Below are 16,630 nucleotides of genomic sequence, written 5' to 3'. Positions count from 1 at the left end.
ACATATATATATATATATATATGTATATTTCAATTAAACAGACACTTTTGATGTTATCAGTATGGATGTACCAATACTGATTAAAATAGTATTTTTCAATATCTTCAAAATTAATCTCAAACTTAAGTCCGACCGTCCAAACCTTGACATGCAGAAGTGTGTAACGATACATTAGTTATCACTTTCAGGAGAAATGTAACTGATTAACGATCCAGGAATGACATAGGGGCCCAGGGCACCTTGGCATCCTCTTCCAAAAAAATTTTGGCATCAGAAATTATCATAACTTCCAAGGTAATTTTGCTCAAAACAAAGCTATATTAATATAGTGAAAATATTTAGCAAGATTAGTGTAAGGGTATTCCTTCCTTCTTACCAACGTTTTCTTATGCACTACTCTTTCTGAAGTTATTTGGTACCCACAAATATACATGTTTCCCAAGCTCCTCTTTTGAAAAATCCTTGGATCAACAACTGTAATTGACTTACATTCGACTCTCACGTGTAGAATAATTAACTCATTTGATATCATTACAAACCTTTGTACCTAAACAAACATGCCCCCTTTTTTCCACCCCTGCTTGCTAACAAACAGGCGATGTTCTCAAAAGGTTCCCACATCCACCAAAAAAAAAACCCCTAAATAAACGAAAAGTGATGAAATGATCTTTTCTTATTGTAGAATCAACGACGAATAAATGCAAAGAAAATAAACCGCAGCAAAAAAAGTAATCATTTTCCAACAAAATCTTTTACTTTTTCTACTTTGTTAGTAAAGCATATAGTTTATTTCTCTAAGAGCTGAGGCAATCATTTTCTATGAATGTTAACATTGTGGCAGATATTGATCTCACCATAAGCATAAGCCTTACACAGCTCAAAAGTGATCGTTACAGAGTCCTCCTTGATTAATGACTAATTGGTTTTGTCAATTACGGTTCTCACGAGCAGAGATATTATAATGAGTCTGTGTCAAGGGTCGCCTCAGCTCAGACGCCATGTGCAGAGATGTCTTATTTATAGAGCTCCGAGTATTAATGTTGATGCATGTTCTCGCACACTAATGAGATCAAGCATCTCCCGGAATCACATTAATGAGACTGGTATCATTCCTGAGGGATTTTTGGATAGGATGTGCAGAATAGAATAAGAATTAAAAATGAAACACGGTCGTAAAAAATAGAATCTTGTAACTTCGAGGTCGTTCGAGGAATCAGGTATTTTTGGAGCTATGTTTATTAAGGTTCAAAGAATGTCATAAGCTGATATTCTGATGTTTTTTGATTTGGCGAATTTTTTCCGTACATTCCAGCTGTGTAAACTTCATCACCAGCTTTGGCTACGATGGGAGAGTGTATATATATATATTAGCAGAAAAGAAAATGTGGATCCACGCCATATATAAGGAAGTGTGACAGACGTATTGCCCAAATGACATTAATCTATTACAATAACATTTATTCAGAAATTAAAAAATGGAGAGTGCATTTTGTAATATTTTTTATAGAGACATAATTTAACACATTAAAAAAAAGGAGAAACAAATTTCCTGGTGTGGTTATAGAAAGTTATGGAATTGACAGTCACAACAAATAGAGGGACAGGATCAGCGACCTAACAGATGACCCCTCTCCCCAATATCCTCCCCTCCTACCACCTTCAATGGTTCCACATACTAACGATTCAACAGGCTCGTAGCCAGGAATCTGCCAAGGGAGGGGAGAAAATGTTGGCAAATTATCAGAGCCGTAGAAACGGCATTGCAAACTATCTAAGCGTAGCGCCACCATGGTTGGCGCGAAGCGTACAAGAAAATTTTGGCTGAAAATGCCTCCCAGATCACTGGAAATGGCACTTCCCAGGCCTTGTCAGTTGCATCTTAGCATTTTCTCTTTTGAAATTACTAACGATATCATAAAAAACATTTAAATTTTTTTTTTTAAATATGCTCAAGGGGGGGCGGCTGCCCCCTTCGCCCCCCCCCTTGGCTACGCGCTTGCTAGTAACGAAAAGAAAACAAAGAAAGTTGTTTAGAAATTATTATATAATAAATTATGTAAATGTAATGAAGTTTACCAATTTAATTGAAGTTTAAATTGAAGTTTACCAAATTAAAAAATGTTAGTCGAATCCTCACATTTCCCTTTGATTCATACTAATAAGATGCAATTATACACTTTGTGGTGCAATATCAAGATACTTTAACATTTTTTTGACAATTTAGACCTTTCCATATATTCATACTTTGAATTTGAAAGAAAGCTATTATTCTCAGAGACGAGAGCAGATCCAGCGATTACTGTAAGAGGGAGTGAAGCAAATGAACAAAAGGTGCACCATGAGTGCAGAGCGGGGGTTCCAGGAGGGCAGGCAGCCCCCGGAAGCACTAACAATAAGAGACAGTCTGAATATAGAAAATTAGTTTAAAGTGCCCCATCAGTTGAGAAGAAATAAGCAACGATCCCTTCCATTTTGAACTCTGAATGACTCTGTTTGCAAGGCAGCAAAGGGGTGCTTTCCAGTGAACAGAGGGTTTACAATTACTGACAGCCCAACTGAAGTGCAGGACATTACTCAAATTTATACAAAAGTTCACGGCAGTACCTCAAGCTCTCTAATTGGTAAGAGGATATTGACCTAATTTTATAAAGAACATAATTATATAGATTAAGGAGTATGTGGAAAGTTTTGCCAAAGGTTCGACAAATTAACAACTCTGCCGAGCACAATCAAGGAGTTCATACCAGAAGCGGTCGTCACGAATCGTATTTCATTTCTCTTGACAATAATTGCCTCCCTTTACTTTAAAGAAAAATCTGTTTCTCCGGCTTAAGCCACCTCCTAGATAATATCAACATCTGTTTGTCTTAATTTTGTACTGGTTGAAGTGCCACACACAACTGTTGAGTTGAACTAATCACTATCATAGCGGTCTGGTGGATTTGGGATGAGAAAAAAGGGGGGGGGGTGGCCTTTGAGAAGTAGGTTCGCACTTACAATCTATGCACTACAGAGACCTGTACAAGCCTATAGGGTCAGGCTATGGAATGATGCTCTCTTAAGGTGATTTTACACTAGATCCGGATCAGATCTCGACGCCAGGACCTGATCCTGAGGGGGGGTCACCCCTCCACCCCCTTGGTTCTGGCCTTGCTCAGAGACTCAAGAAATCTTATAAACATCTTATACATAACTTCTATATCCCTGACAGGGACAAAGGTAAAGGATAGTCCATACACAGTTCATTGTCCAGCAATTAGTCTACTGGAAACTCCAATCAAGCTATGAAAGCTAAGTGCCAAAGGTCAACTTCTTCATTCATTTGTAAAAAACATTTGACCATAATGATAATGTACCACTGCTTTCAACATGTCACGCTATGCTTGACTATATATACAGTGACAATATCAGAATGTAAATGGTCGTGCTCTCCTAAGCTAAATTGGTTGACGTTATGACCTTGTTCAGTTGATGCAAGCTTGTTGTTCCCTATATAGTGTGAAGCTTATCATTCCTGTGTTCTGCATCAGACTGTACACACTAACGCAGTAACAGATCAGGATATTGCAGAATAGTTTACACGTTTTGAAAAAAACACAGATTGTGACAATAACAAGGAAGTGAAACAAAAGATTGGTATCAATGATGCATACCAAATTAAGACAATGACAATCTGGCCTATCATCTCACGTTGCACAGACAGACGGACGACAACGACACTGTACAAATACTCTCCAAAAGTGATCCTCCAGGACAGGAAACAAACTTGGAATAAAAACAGATGAAAGATAAACAGGAAAAGAGAAACAGACCAGCAGGAAATAGAAAATATGAAACTAAATATCGCTCTTGTAAGAGCACTTCCTTGTATGAATTATCTAACAAACAAACAGAGCAATGCAAACATTTAAACAGTCACATACATGTCATAATCATTCAACAATATTTGTCTACTTTTAAAAATGTTTATAGAAATATATATGTATGAAAAAATGTTTAAAACAATGTTATAGAATATGATGTATGTTTTGCTTATACCATCAAATAATGAGCTTCACGTACCAACTGAAACAATTCAACACAAACTCTGACTCCTCCGCATATCTAGGACAGATTACTGGCCTAGGACTAAAGAATCAGTCTATTCTTTTACATGAGTTGCCAACAGTCACAAAAAGACCTAAATTATCTAGGATAGATTACCTCCTAGGACTAAAGAATCAGTCTAACCTTTTACATGAGCTGCCAACAGACACAAAGAGACCTAAAGTATCTAGGACAGATTACCTGTTAGGACTAAAGAATCAGTCTAACCTTTTACATGAGTTGCCAACAGACACAAAGAGACCTAAAGTATCTAGGACAGATTACCTGTTAGGACTAAAGAATCAGTCTAACCTTTTACATGAGCTGCCAACAGACACAAAGAGACACAAAGTATCTAGGACAGATTACCTCCTAGGACTAAAGAATCAGTCTAACCTTTTACATGAGCTGCCAACAGACACAAAGAGACCTAAAGTATCTAGTACAGATTACCTGTTAGGACTAAAGAATCAGTCTAACCTTTTACATGAGTTGCCAACAGACACAAAGGGACACAAATTATCTAGGACAGATTACCTCCTAGGACTAAAGAATCAGTCTAACCTTTTACACGACCTGCCAACAGACACAAAGAGACCTAAAGTATCTAGGACAGATTACCTCCTAGGACTAAAGAATCAGTCTAACCTTTTATATGAGCTGCCAACAGACACTAAGGGACACAAATTATCTAGGACAGATTACCTGTTAGGACTAAAGAATCAGTCTAACCATTTGTGTGAGCTGTAAACACTTAGGCACGGTTGTTTAAAATGGTCATTTTAGGAACCAAATAAAAAATACAGCTTTGTAGCCAAAACTTTTCCTTCAAGATGCCTTTGGTGTTGTTGTTGCTCATTTACAGTAACGATACAGATAAACAAACATATATTTCATTGCACCTCTAGTCGTTTCTGAAGAAGGTCACAGGGGCACCAAAATTTTAAATATGTATTATTAAAGAAGTCTTGTCAACTATGAGTGTTGTCTTACTTGTTTTCCTTATTTTCAAATGGAATATGTGTTTAGAATTATTGTCTTATATACATGAATATATATAGATATGTATATTTATAGATATACATGTTACATGCTAGCTCAGTTATTTTGTACTCAGTTTTACTTTTGGTTTTGCTGAGGAAGGTTCCAGGGAACCGAAAATTCCGTACTCGTCAATTCAACTTACTGTGTCCTTGTTTCTCTGAACTTTGTCTGTAATGTTATATATGTAAATATTTGAAATTGTAATGAGTTGGAAAACAATAAAAAAAAACAGCAGATTGTAATACCAGAAGTTCAAAACTAGCAAGGAAGGTCGCCTTTTCCCTACAGTGAAAAGATTCATATATTGTGGAATGATTCATAAATAAATATATTTGAAATGGTAATGAGTTGGAAAACAATGGAAAAAAACAACTTATATAGGAACATCAGAAATTTTACATTTTGACAACTTTGCTGCATTTAGAGAATGGCTGGATCTCGAGTGAGATACAATAATTAAATTTAAGTGAGTGATTGGAAGTAAAACTACAGCCAATTGAAAGTTTAATAGAGAAGAGTGTTGACACTCCTCTATATAGAAGTTTCAATTCCTGTTAACACTGCTATCACTTTCGGTGACCATGTACTGAAGAAGAGCTAGTTGTGCTCAAAAGGTCTGCAAAACCAAGCGTTGGCTGTTTTGGTTCTAATCATTCACTATACACACACACACACATATGTATATATATATATATATATACACACCCACCACTATTTTACTAGACTCTCCCACGTAATTGCCGAGATATATATATATATATATATACATGTACGTACATAAATATACAGCTACAGCAAGAATCTAGCAAACAGAATGCCATGGTATAATTATATCACAGATACACAAACATCAGTTTCCGACTTAAGTTTCCTACGTAAATGCCGAGACCGATGAGAACAATTCATTCAAGATTCATAAATTGACTACAAGTCGACTTTGTCGCGCACAACTGACTGTTCTTCCCAGTCTGGGCTTGACATCACATTTCTTGATCATTTCAAAAGTATTGTTTGTTTTACACATTAGTAAGCCGCTGAACAAACATTAGCAACGGATAAAGCTATTCATAACAGATCAAAACAGATAATTTATTATCGACGACGTCTACTTAAAGATTCTCCCTGTGAACAATATCTTTGTATTCTCGAGTAACGCCATATTTTAGGTCAATGACCAAAACATTTAATCAATTTAGCAGACTGCAGATTTTTCGAATAACAGTGGTGTTGAAGAAAACACAAATTTACAATTTTTCCTTTTTACATTTTCTTAGCTTGTAAAACTCCAGACCTGATGGTAATGATATTTAACAAACAAAAAAAATCAAGGAATATTGCCTATCTTTTGTATTCCTCTCCAAACCCGGTTGTCACATTTGATGAATATCTACTTCAATACCGCAACTGTCCAAATTATAATCAGCTCAGTGTTTGAAAGATATTTTAAGTCTTCAATGTTAACTGGCCATAGGAATGTTAGGAGACCGAAGTTGCTTAAAACTATACACCCCTTATTGGATATCTGAAGCCATTGGGGTGGGGGAGGTGAGGGTGAGGGTGAGGGGGAGGGAAGGGGAATGGAAGGCATCAGGGGAGGTGCCGCTGTCATAGATCCCAATGTGTGTGTTCTGTTTCCAGACTTTACCAAACTTTGCTATTTACTTGTAGTTTCTAGCAAGAAGTGCCATTACTGAAGTGAGACCTTGGTAATGCTGTTTTTGATAACTTCCCGAACCATGCTATATTTCTTCTCAGGTAGAAATACATGGCTGACTATTAAAAATATCCAATAGCATTTCCTAACTGGCCTTAGAGATAGACATCTGCAGCTCAATTGGTGTCACCTCACTATCTTCTGTTGCCAATTACATTCATCAATTTCCCAGCATTTTTTAAAAAATTCATAACTGTGCAATAAATCACACCATGGGGATTGTGGGTTTTCACCTAGTGAGGTGGCCAAAAAAAAAAACCAAAAAAAAAAAAAATCAGCAAAATTTTGATTCATGACAGCCAACTTATTCCTTTTTAAGTGACAATGCAGCTGGTTTTGTTATTAATACTATAAATTGTTCTCACAGGGACGCAAAATAAACTTGCATATGTAACATTAACCTGATGTATCTGAACTTGAAGATTATAACAATAAGCAAGGGTCAAGGGTCACAACTACTCTTTATGGCAAATGTATTAACTTATTATGCATGCATTAATAGTAGGCCTATGGTGCAACAAGGCAGTGTTACTTGTTGTAGTAACTTTAAGTAGTAACATCCCTCCAAGGAATCACTACTGTCACTCCCTCCTTCCCCCCAACCATCGCCCCCCCCATTTGCCCCCCTCTCTCTCCTGCTCTCTTTACGAACAAAACATAAAAATACAAGAAAATATAAAAGAAAAACAAAACAGGAGGTATGGAGTGCCTCATATGTTCCTGATCTTGTTAATATGAGGTTTTATGTTTGACTTGATATAAATACAAATTACCCTTTGGACGTAGTTATAGAAGCTAAAATGACTGCCCGGTAGGTATAATGCGTAATCTCATTAAAAAGAGCCCAAAACTATAAGATACAAGGGAGGAAAGTCATCTAAATGACAAGGCTTAGAAGGTGTAAAGCCATTAAGAGGTTGACTACAATTCTTGTCATGATGATGTAAAAGCTGTTTGGGGTGCAGGTGTGGTCGGCACGGAATCAACGCATCTGACTGGAAACGTTCTGTAATGGCTAACGACTGGAAAAAGTCAAACCTTTTGGGGGGGGGGGAGATCTTAGACATTAAATTTGCAGGTCCCTCTATGCCGAGAGCTGTCAATTTATTTCTTGTGTTGTATTCATTGTAATGTTTGATGAATATCTTTTTGGCGACGGCTGCCTCTGGAGCATTGGTTAAAAGAACGAGTGTACATGAACGCAGATGTGTCCAGGGGACTGTGGACAGGCTTGATGATATACTCTGCTTAATATGAATAGCAAAAAATGTAAATGTTAAAAAGTTTTTATCTTCTGTGTGTTCCTCTTTATAATAAACATGGATTCTACTCTACATGTTCATAGGGTGGTCAGTATTGGACCCAAATTTTTACAAGATCAAAATTGAGAAAAGTTTTCTTCAAAGTAATTTTTTTTTTTTTTAATTGCAGAAAAATTGGTAGGGAGGGGTAAGAGATGTTCCAAAAAGTGATAAATTTTGAAGCTGAAATATTTCAAGTCAATGTAGGACTTGGATGTACCATCAGCTTAATAGATTCAGTTGAAACCAATATAACCTTCTATGGTTCAAAGTCAGTTCAAATATTATCTGATACCATTTAGGTAATTATTACAATGCACACATTTCTTTATGATTTCTGATTCCTTTCTGTTCCATCTTGTGTCTAATTCATCTTTCTATACACTTTCTTACACTTTCTATACACTTTCTTACACTTTCTATACACTTTCTTACACTTTCTATACACTTTCTTACACTTTCTATACACTTTCTTAAGGAGTGTTAGCTCAGTGGTTTACGCCGGTGCCTTTCAATCATTAGGTCCCGAGTTCGAGTCACTCCAAGTTGAATGTATGTCGCCCAGTTACAGAGTTGTTGACAATTGACAATTCATAATCATGGATATTAAATATGAACCTAAGAGACTGATTTCGGTCAGCTTGCTTCGGCTTTGATAAGCCAATGAGGCTTCTTCACAAGTTCCTGCTTCCAGGAGGATCTAAAAATACATACACATTTTTCTTTGTTGTAAGGAGTGTTCTGCTGCATTGCAAAACAATAGTTTCACTGTTTTACCTTTCTTTTGATCATTTTTAATCATTTTTGATCATATTTGATCATGCATTAATAATGATCAATATCTGTCAGAAATGTTACCTTGTTTTAAAAATGACAAAAAATTGGAATGTTACTGGGGGAAAAAAAATATATACAGATATACACATATGAAATAAGTAAAAAAAACTAATAATAGGTTTATCAAGGGAAAATGGAAAATGAGGAGTAAGAATGAAAAAAGATAGAAATTTATATGGAAAAGTGTCTTTAATTTATAGATTCATAGAATATTTAAATTTTAACCATAAAAGAATTGTTTGTCAATTTGTATGTTAATCATGAAGATGAGCAATTTTTAAGCATTATGCAAACAGAAGATGAAAGTGACCGATCTTGCGGCGTGCGTTTAAACTTTTCGTCTTAAAAATTCACGAAAAACCTAAAAATGGGTCAGGTTTAATATATATTTTATCTTTAAAATTGGATATAATTTATCTCTCCAAAGTTAAAAGCATACGATTGTGTAATAATCTTTTCATATCAAATATTTGGAAGTTATTTGACATTTAAAATTGGCAACATTCACAAGTAAGCCAGTTTTCCCAAGAGACTTGAAAATGCCTAAAAATTGACACACATAATCCGATGTAATTTTCACACAAAATGTATAATTTGCATCTTAGAAGAATTCCACGTCAAAATAGTACCAGGCTTTAAATATTCCGAAAAGATGTATTAATACATATAAATCTTTGAAGAATTATTTTTGGGGGAGGGGGAGGTGGGGGGAGGACATGGGTCCACTGTCTTCCTCCCATCTGACTTTAATTGGTCGCATATCATTCTAAGAATGCCAAGTGTTCTGAGACTACATTTAGCAGGACATTTGTCAAAAGTTACGATATCATATTTACGAAAAAATAACTAATTTCAGATTTGAGCTATGAATGCCTCCCACTTCCCCCTTCAACCACCACCCCCCCACCTTTGCTCCCCCCTCCAAAAAAAAATAAAACAAAATCAAATAAAACAAAGTCATTTCATAACATGGTAAATTACCAATTCTTTCAAATAAAAAAAACAAATGAATTAACAGCATAGCCTCAACAACAAAATAAGCTTTCAGAGTATGTCATGAATCATGAAAGCAAAGAAAATCCTCATATCCAGTATCGCATCACAAAATAGTCAAAATGCTATACAAAATGGTCAAACTGTTATAAAAGCCCAAAGATTTTTTTTTACACAGGAACCAAACTATTTCATATGAGACTACAAACCTGCTATACAAAATGTGAACACTAAAGCTATTCCCTGACAATGAACATATTTTAGCTTCAACTTATAAATTTTAAAATCGGGTCAGTTTGTTTTTGTCATCTTTGGAATGTCAAATATTTGCACTTAGATGAACACTATTCTACTTCTCATGACATACATAAAAGCTGTACGCATCACTTGAATTTTAAATTTTCAACTATTATCTTCATTTTTCAAGATTGTGCTGATTTTCCTTTTCGACCTTGATGTAGAAAATATCTCAAATACTTAGAAGAAGAAAAAACCTGCCACTTGAAATCCTTGCCACTCGCTGCTAAAAAATCTTTATAAATCCCCCCAAAAAGTACATTCCCTCATTATTTTTTGTTGTCCCATTAAGTATTAACCATCTTGTACTTCTCATTTTGAAAAAGATCTGAAAAAATTCCGAAGAACACAAAAAAAAAAAAAAAAAAAATTGACTATGATTTTAAAATGTTTGGATTAATCCCCATTTTTGAGTTTATCATGAATCATTCATCTGGATAAAAGACAACTTTTAGAGCGCTTTCTAAGTAACTATTCAAGCTCAAATTAGTTATCCTATGTAAGCTTCTTTCTTTTCTGCCTTTCATTTTTCTTTTTTTCGGTACATGTATACCGTCGCCAAGCTGTGTTATCAGAGCTAATGCAGCAATGATCAAACTTTCTTTACTATTCAGTGCTGATTGCTTACTAGGGCACGATTTTTTTTTCCTTCAATATTTAAAAAAAAAAACATTAGTGCCATCAGCTGTGTGTGAAACCTAGTGAATTGTGGGTAATGTAGCTAACAAAATTTGTCTGACTGAGCTTAAGAAAAAAACTATAGATTAAGAAAACGAAACACACACAAAACAAAACAAAAAAATTGGTTGGTGGGTGGGTGGGTGGGTGGGTGGGTGGGTGGGTGGGTTGAAGGTAAGGCTTTGGGCGAGTGGAGATAAGAATTCACTAGTTGCTAAGACATTATTTCAACCGGCTGGCACATTAATTGTTGATGTTTTCAACAGAGAGAGGAAAATTCAACATTAAGTTAAGAGAAATTTCTTCTGGTTCTGTGATAATAAGTGACCTGTTGCTTCTCCGATGGAAAACTTGCTAGGGTGATAATTTGTTGGTGTTTCATGGAATTTTTTTTTTGTCTCATTGCCAAGGTATGATCGGCAGTTGCTGTTACAAAATGTAATGTTGAGTCTTGTCAAAATTGGATTTTTTTTTTTTTTTGGTTCCATAGATATAATCGTAAATGTTTGGACAGTTAAAACCAGAGATGACACCACTTTATATTACATCAAGTTGACATTAGATTATGCATAGGTTGCATTGCATTGTTGCCTCTATTTGATTTGGATTCTTAATGTTCTTTATCAATTACAAAAATATAAAGTTTTGTGAAATATTACAACAAGAATGTTTTTAGATTCCCTTCCTCTCCATCAACTTAGCATTGGAAAGATGTCTACAGCAAAGGTGAGACGTAGGGTTAAGTATATGTAAAATGGTTAATAAGGGGTTCTGGGAAACTTGAACAAACAAACCAAAACAAAATAACAAATGGGCAAAGGAGGGGAAAGGGGTGGGAAACTTTATAAACAAGCTAGAAGATATTTTTTAACACTGTTAAGAAGCATTTTGGGGTTTAGATATAAGCTAGGGGAGATTATAAAATAAAATAACTATTTTGCTCAGAAACTATTTCAACAGTCTGTTGATTTAATTGTTGATTTTTTTTTTGACAGAAGGAAGTTAATGAAAACATACAATTGAGAGACCTTTGTAAACAAACTTGTAAACATAAATTTCTACTTTTAAGAAGTATTAACCGCATCATATTCTCACTAAAATTGAGGGTTGGACATTAAAACAGTTAAAGTATGTATGCTATCAGATCAAAACTGTCTTAAGCTCATTTATATAGATCTGACTATAAAAACAAATTAACTCACCAATCTGCAAAGATAAATAATTTCTTCTCTCTTGGCTTTTCGAATCTGAAGGAGAAAGAAAAATTGAAAATGGATGATCTGACTCTTAATATTGATACTTATCCCAATCATCATTAAATCTTCTTATTATTTTACACCTTTTGTTCTACATTACAATTCCGATTTTTTTTTTCAATAATCTACACTTCTAAGATATAATCCCTTGGTATAGGTAATATTCATTTCTTTGAATCCAATCTCAGAATTGAAATCATATCCTACAGGTGTTGTCCCCTCATGGATTAGTTATCATAATCCACATCATTAAACGAAGGTGAAAAAACAAAGAAAACCCTAGCTATACTACCTGCCAAATATATGTCAAGGTGTACAAACCTAATGTGCAAAATAATGTAACCTAATGTGCAAAATAATGTTACATTATTGTCAACTCTTTGCTAAAAAAATAATCATAATAATAATCATAATAATAAATGGGTTGATAAATTATCATTATCAATAATTTGTTTCAATACCTTACAAATTCTAGTTTAAATTTCCACTTTTTTTTGTAGATATGAGTAAAATCACAGTGTTTAATTAGCATCATAACGGACGCTATCCACAAGGAGAAATGATACCTGTCAATAGGTGGGGCTAGACACATATGTATATATAGCTAGAAGTTTGGTTTCCTAGAGGTAGTAGCCATCAACAGCTTTAGTCTAGCCTTATTTGTTTTTGAAATCATGAGAGAGAGAGACTGGTCATTGAACCTACATTGGTTATCGAACTAACGGTTCCTGACTCAAATCTATGAATATTCATAGAGTCTATCAAGATGACAGTTTGGTTTTCAATGACGGGGCCAGCCTCACAGCTAAGAGGTACAATGCAAGGTTACCCATTTCTTCCTTAACTCCTTACAGATTACCATCGTAAATGTAGGAGAAGCTAAAGAGGATGATGATGATGATTGCACGGAGGGCTTCCACACGCCATTTTTATCGATGTTCAGACTTCAAAATAAAATCTGTCCGAGCTAACATTGCAGAAAATGTTACTTATTCAAAATGAAAAAAAAAAAGGGGAATGAGTGAGTGAAGGTAAAAAAAAAACGGGGAGAAAATACAAATTTTTATCCATGTTTGAGAACTACTATTGCAGATATGTGTGATAATTCCCACATAGCTAGATACTACCTATATCCAACTATGGATCGTAACAACCACCTTTTCAAAAGATGCGAATATGGGCGTTATGTGTTACAATACTCTGAAATACTGTTGACCTGGCAATTTTCACATTTATATGTCATCATAGGGAATGGATCTAAGGAGAAATTTTGATACAAAATAGTAGTTTGATACAAAATAGTTTGCAACAATTGAAACAATGTTGAACAAGTTTTAACTTTTTTACGTTGTATTATACACGTTATATATATATCTTTGTTACTTACGTTATGATTTTGTTGGGTAATATTGTCTGTCAGTGGGGAGGGGGAGGGTGGAGGGGGAGGGGGATGAATGTAGCCCACCTAGAAATACACATGATGATGCCCCTGGATCATAACTAGCATGATGGTTTATGTTTGCTGCGGTTGATGAGGGATTGCTGTATCTAAATACTCTTTGAATTTAGGCTGATCGATGTATTAGTTGTTTTCACTGCAAAATAGACAGAGATCTCAACCATCTACATGATTATTTACTCTCTAGAGAACAGTGACAGATCAGAACCTTAATTATGAATGCCCAACTGGGAATTTCCAAAATTTATGCCAATATTCTGATAGTAATCACAAGATTTTCAATTTCCCATAAAATTGTATTAAAAAAAAAAAAAAAAATTGTAATCAGAAATGAAAAGAACATGAATGATAAATTCAGCTTTTTGTGGTTAAAGCAATATTATGAGAACTTGAGTTTTGCTGAGATATGCATATCTACAGTGTAAATCTGCAAGCTTGTTAAATTATATTAGCTATTGTGACCAGATGTTCTCTGTCACATTAAAACATACTGAATATGTATGCTATACACATACTGGGAAACTGTGTTCAATTGTTGTTATACCTAAAAGTTTTTGCAGTCTTTCAATTTTTTTTTTCAAAAAAAGGAAATTTCTCTGTAAGCATTTCTGGAGAAATGTGGTATTGACAATCAGAAATAACTTGACCTTTTCAGCTCAAACAAAGAAAATATTACATTTTAAAATAACGTACTCGCTCCATGTTTGCTTATTCATATTCCGCAGTCTATTTGGATTACCGAAAGTTGATATGAACAGTTTATGTATGGGTCAAATTGACCATCGTAGGAGGACAGATAAATGGGGGGTGGGGAAGAGGGGGGTGGGGAAGAGAGGGGGAGGAGGAGAAGGAGGATAGGTACATGCTATGTGTCTTAATACTGCATGAATGGGATAATACATAGCGCACACAAAACTCAATTGAACTGTGTACTGAAGCAGATGAACATATATATTTGAATAGATGACATTAGATGTTAAATCAGTTTTGATTTGTCGTACAACTAACAGTGTTTAGAAACAACTAACCGTAGTGTTAGAAACAACTATTAGTAAGAAATGCAGATTGCATTTGAACACCCACTTAAATATTTTAATAAGTTTGCACTTGAAATATTGGGGGCACCCATCTTATCAAATGGGCTGGATTACCTATATAGTTAAAAAAACATAGACACTGCAAACTTAATAACTCGGTGATTGAAGCTCTGGAGATTCGATCTACTTGAACTCTTAAAACTTAATATACCAGACTTGGTTGGAGTGTCAGACATCTAAAGAGTCCCAGAACTTAGACGAATTAGGCACTAAAGGGAGGCAGTATAAGCAGGAGTAGACTCAAGGTATATATAAACACTTTAGTGTCTTTCTAGCATAATCAGGGGCAATAAATTAACAAATTACCTAGAAGCCATCTCCTAGCTCAGGACAACTTTGGAGGGCATAAGTTAAGGTAGTTTACCAAATTCTGAGACACAATCTATACATCTATATATATCTCTATATATCTCTATATATATATATATATATATATATATATATTCGAGTTACTGGTTCGAGTTACTCCAAGATTAATGTATGTCGTCCAGTTACAGAGTTGAATTGACAATTCATTATCATGGACGTTAAAATATGAATCTAAGAGACTGACTTCGGTCAGCTTGCGGCTTTGATAAGCCAACAAGGCTTCTTTGCGAGTTCCTGCTTGCAGGAAGATCTAAACTACATACAAACATACACACACATATATATATATATTTATATATATATAGAGAGAGAGAGAGAGAGAGAGATATACCTCACACAGGATCCACTTCCCACTGAGAACAACATGAATCTCATAAGTGGTGTTTACGATACAAGAAAGTGATCTTCAATTTGGGGAAAAAGCGAGATAAAAGTTTTGGAGCGACTAAAACATGCTCAATTGGTCCAATTTTCTAAATTATTCAAGCTGCATACTATTCATGAGAATAGTATGCTGCCAGTACTTTTAAGGGAAACCAGCAGCATTTCAAGAGCACTTTTTTTTCAACTCTTCAGCCGTTCTTTGAAACTTTCTCTTTCCTACGAATCCATTCCTTGTGATTCCAGAGAAGGAACTTTGGAAAAATTTGAATCCACTCAACTGCTTAATTGGAGTAATTAAAGTGCAATGTTTTTATAATAAAACCAAACCAAATTCAAGTGCTTTTCAGAAACTTTTTGGCAATTTAAAACTTGAAAGAATATCGCTCTCGAGGACCAAGACGAAGGATCTTTAAGCCACCGGTACGTTTTTCGTTACAGAACAACCAATCAACCTGTCTTGAAGGGGAAACATAAACGACAAGCAAATGTTGAGAACAAGCAAGATTGTACAATTAATTACAAGCGACCTCATTCCTCTCTCTCTCTTCTTCTCCTTCATCGAGAGAAGCAATCTTGTGTTGTTTTAGGCACTGGCCTACATCCCAAAGGATGGAATTCCGTGCCTCATCAGTAACCAGAAACGTGTAATTGGCCAAAAAGTCGCGGATCAATAGCTTAAACGGATAAAACAATGAAACTCTAGTGGAGTCGTTGAAACCGGTGATCTCAGAAATTACTTCCGCGAGGCAAATTGAACTTGTGTACTGATGCTGGCTATGTTGACAAATTAACTAATGAGCGAGGAGCACACTCACCGCCTCTCACTTCGTCTCTCCATCCCGGTCAGAATACAGGTCACTCGTACATATCTCGACCAACCGGTGAGAAGATCTTCCTCCTCGATAAGGTTGCTCAATCTTTCTTTTCTGAGACTTTAAAAGCTTCGAGTGATACTACTGTATCTTGTGATATCATGTTGACAGGATGTAGGATAGAAGGGCAATACCGATGGACGTACATATAATATATAAAGGTAGTCAATGGATGCTTGAGATCAAAAGGAGAAACGTCGCTGACAAAGTCAACTAAAACATATTCGTTCAAACTTTCCACAG

General features: G+C 35.2%; 1 protein-coding gene across 10 annotated transcripts in view; it reads right to left on the bottom strand.

The window, feature by feature from the left end:
* Positions 1-16,630, bottom strand: part of LOC139979448 (uncharacterized) — a 266,786-nt gene that overhangs the window by 101,870 nt on the left and 148,286 nt on the right. For all 10 annotated transcript variants that reach the window (XR_011797169.1, XR_011797163.1, XR_011797168.1 and 7 more), the window contains one exon: positions 12,153-12,197. The gene's annotated coding sequence lies outside the window, so the exon portion shown is untranslated. The remainder of the gene's footprint in view (positions 1-12,152; positions 12,198-16,630) is intronic.

Source organism: Apostichopus japonicus, chromosome 2, assembly GCF_037975245.1.
Source record: "Apostichopus japonicus isolate 1M-3 chromosome 2, ASM3797524v1, whole genome shotgun sequence".
Taxonomy (NCBI): Eukaryota; Metazoa; Echinodermata; class Holothuroidea; order Aspidochirotida; family Stichopodidae; genus Apostichopus; species Apostichopus japonicus.
This window is presented reverse-complemented; position numbering and strand designations above follow the sequence as displayed.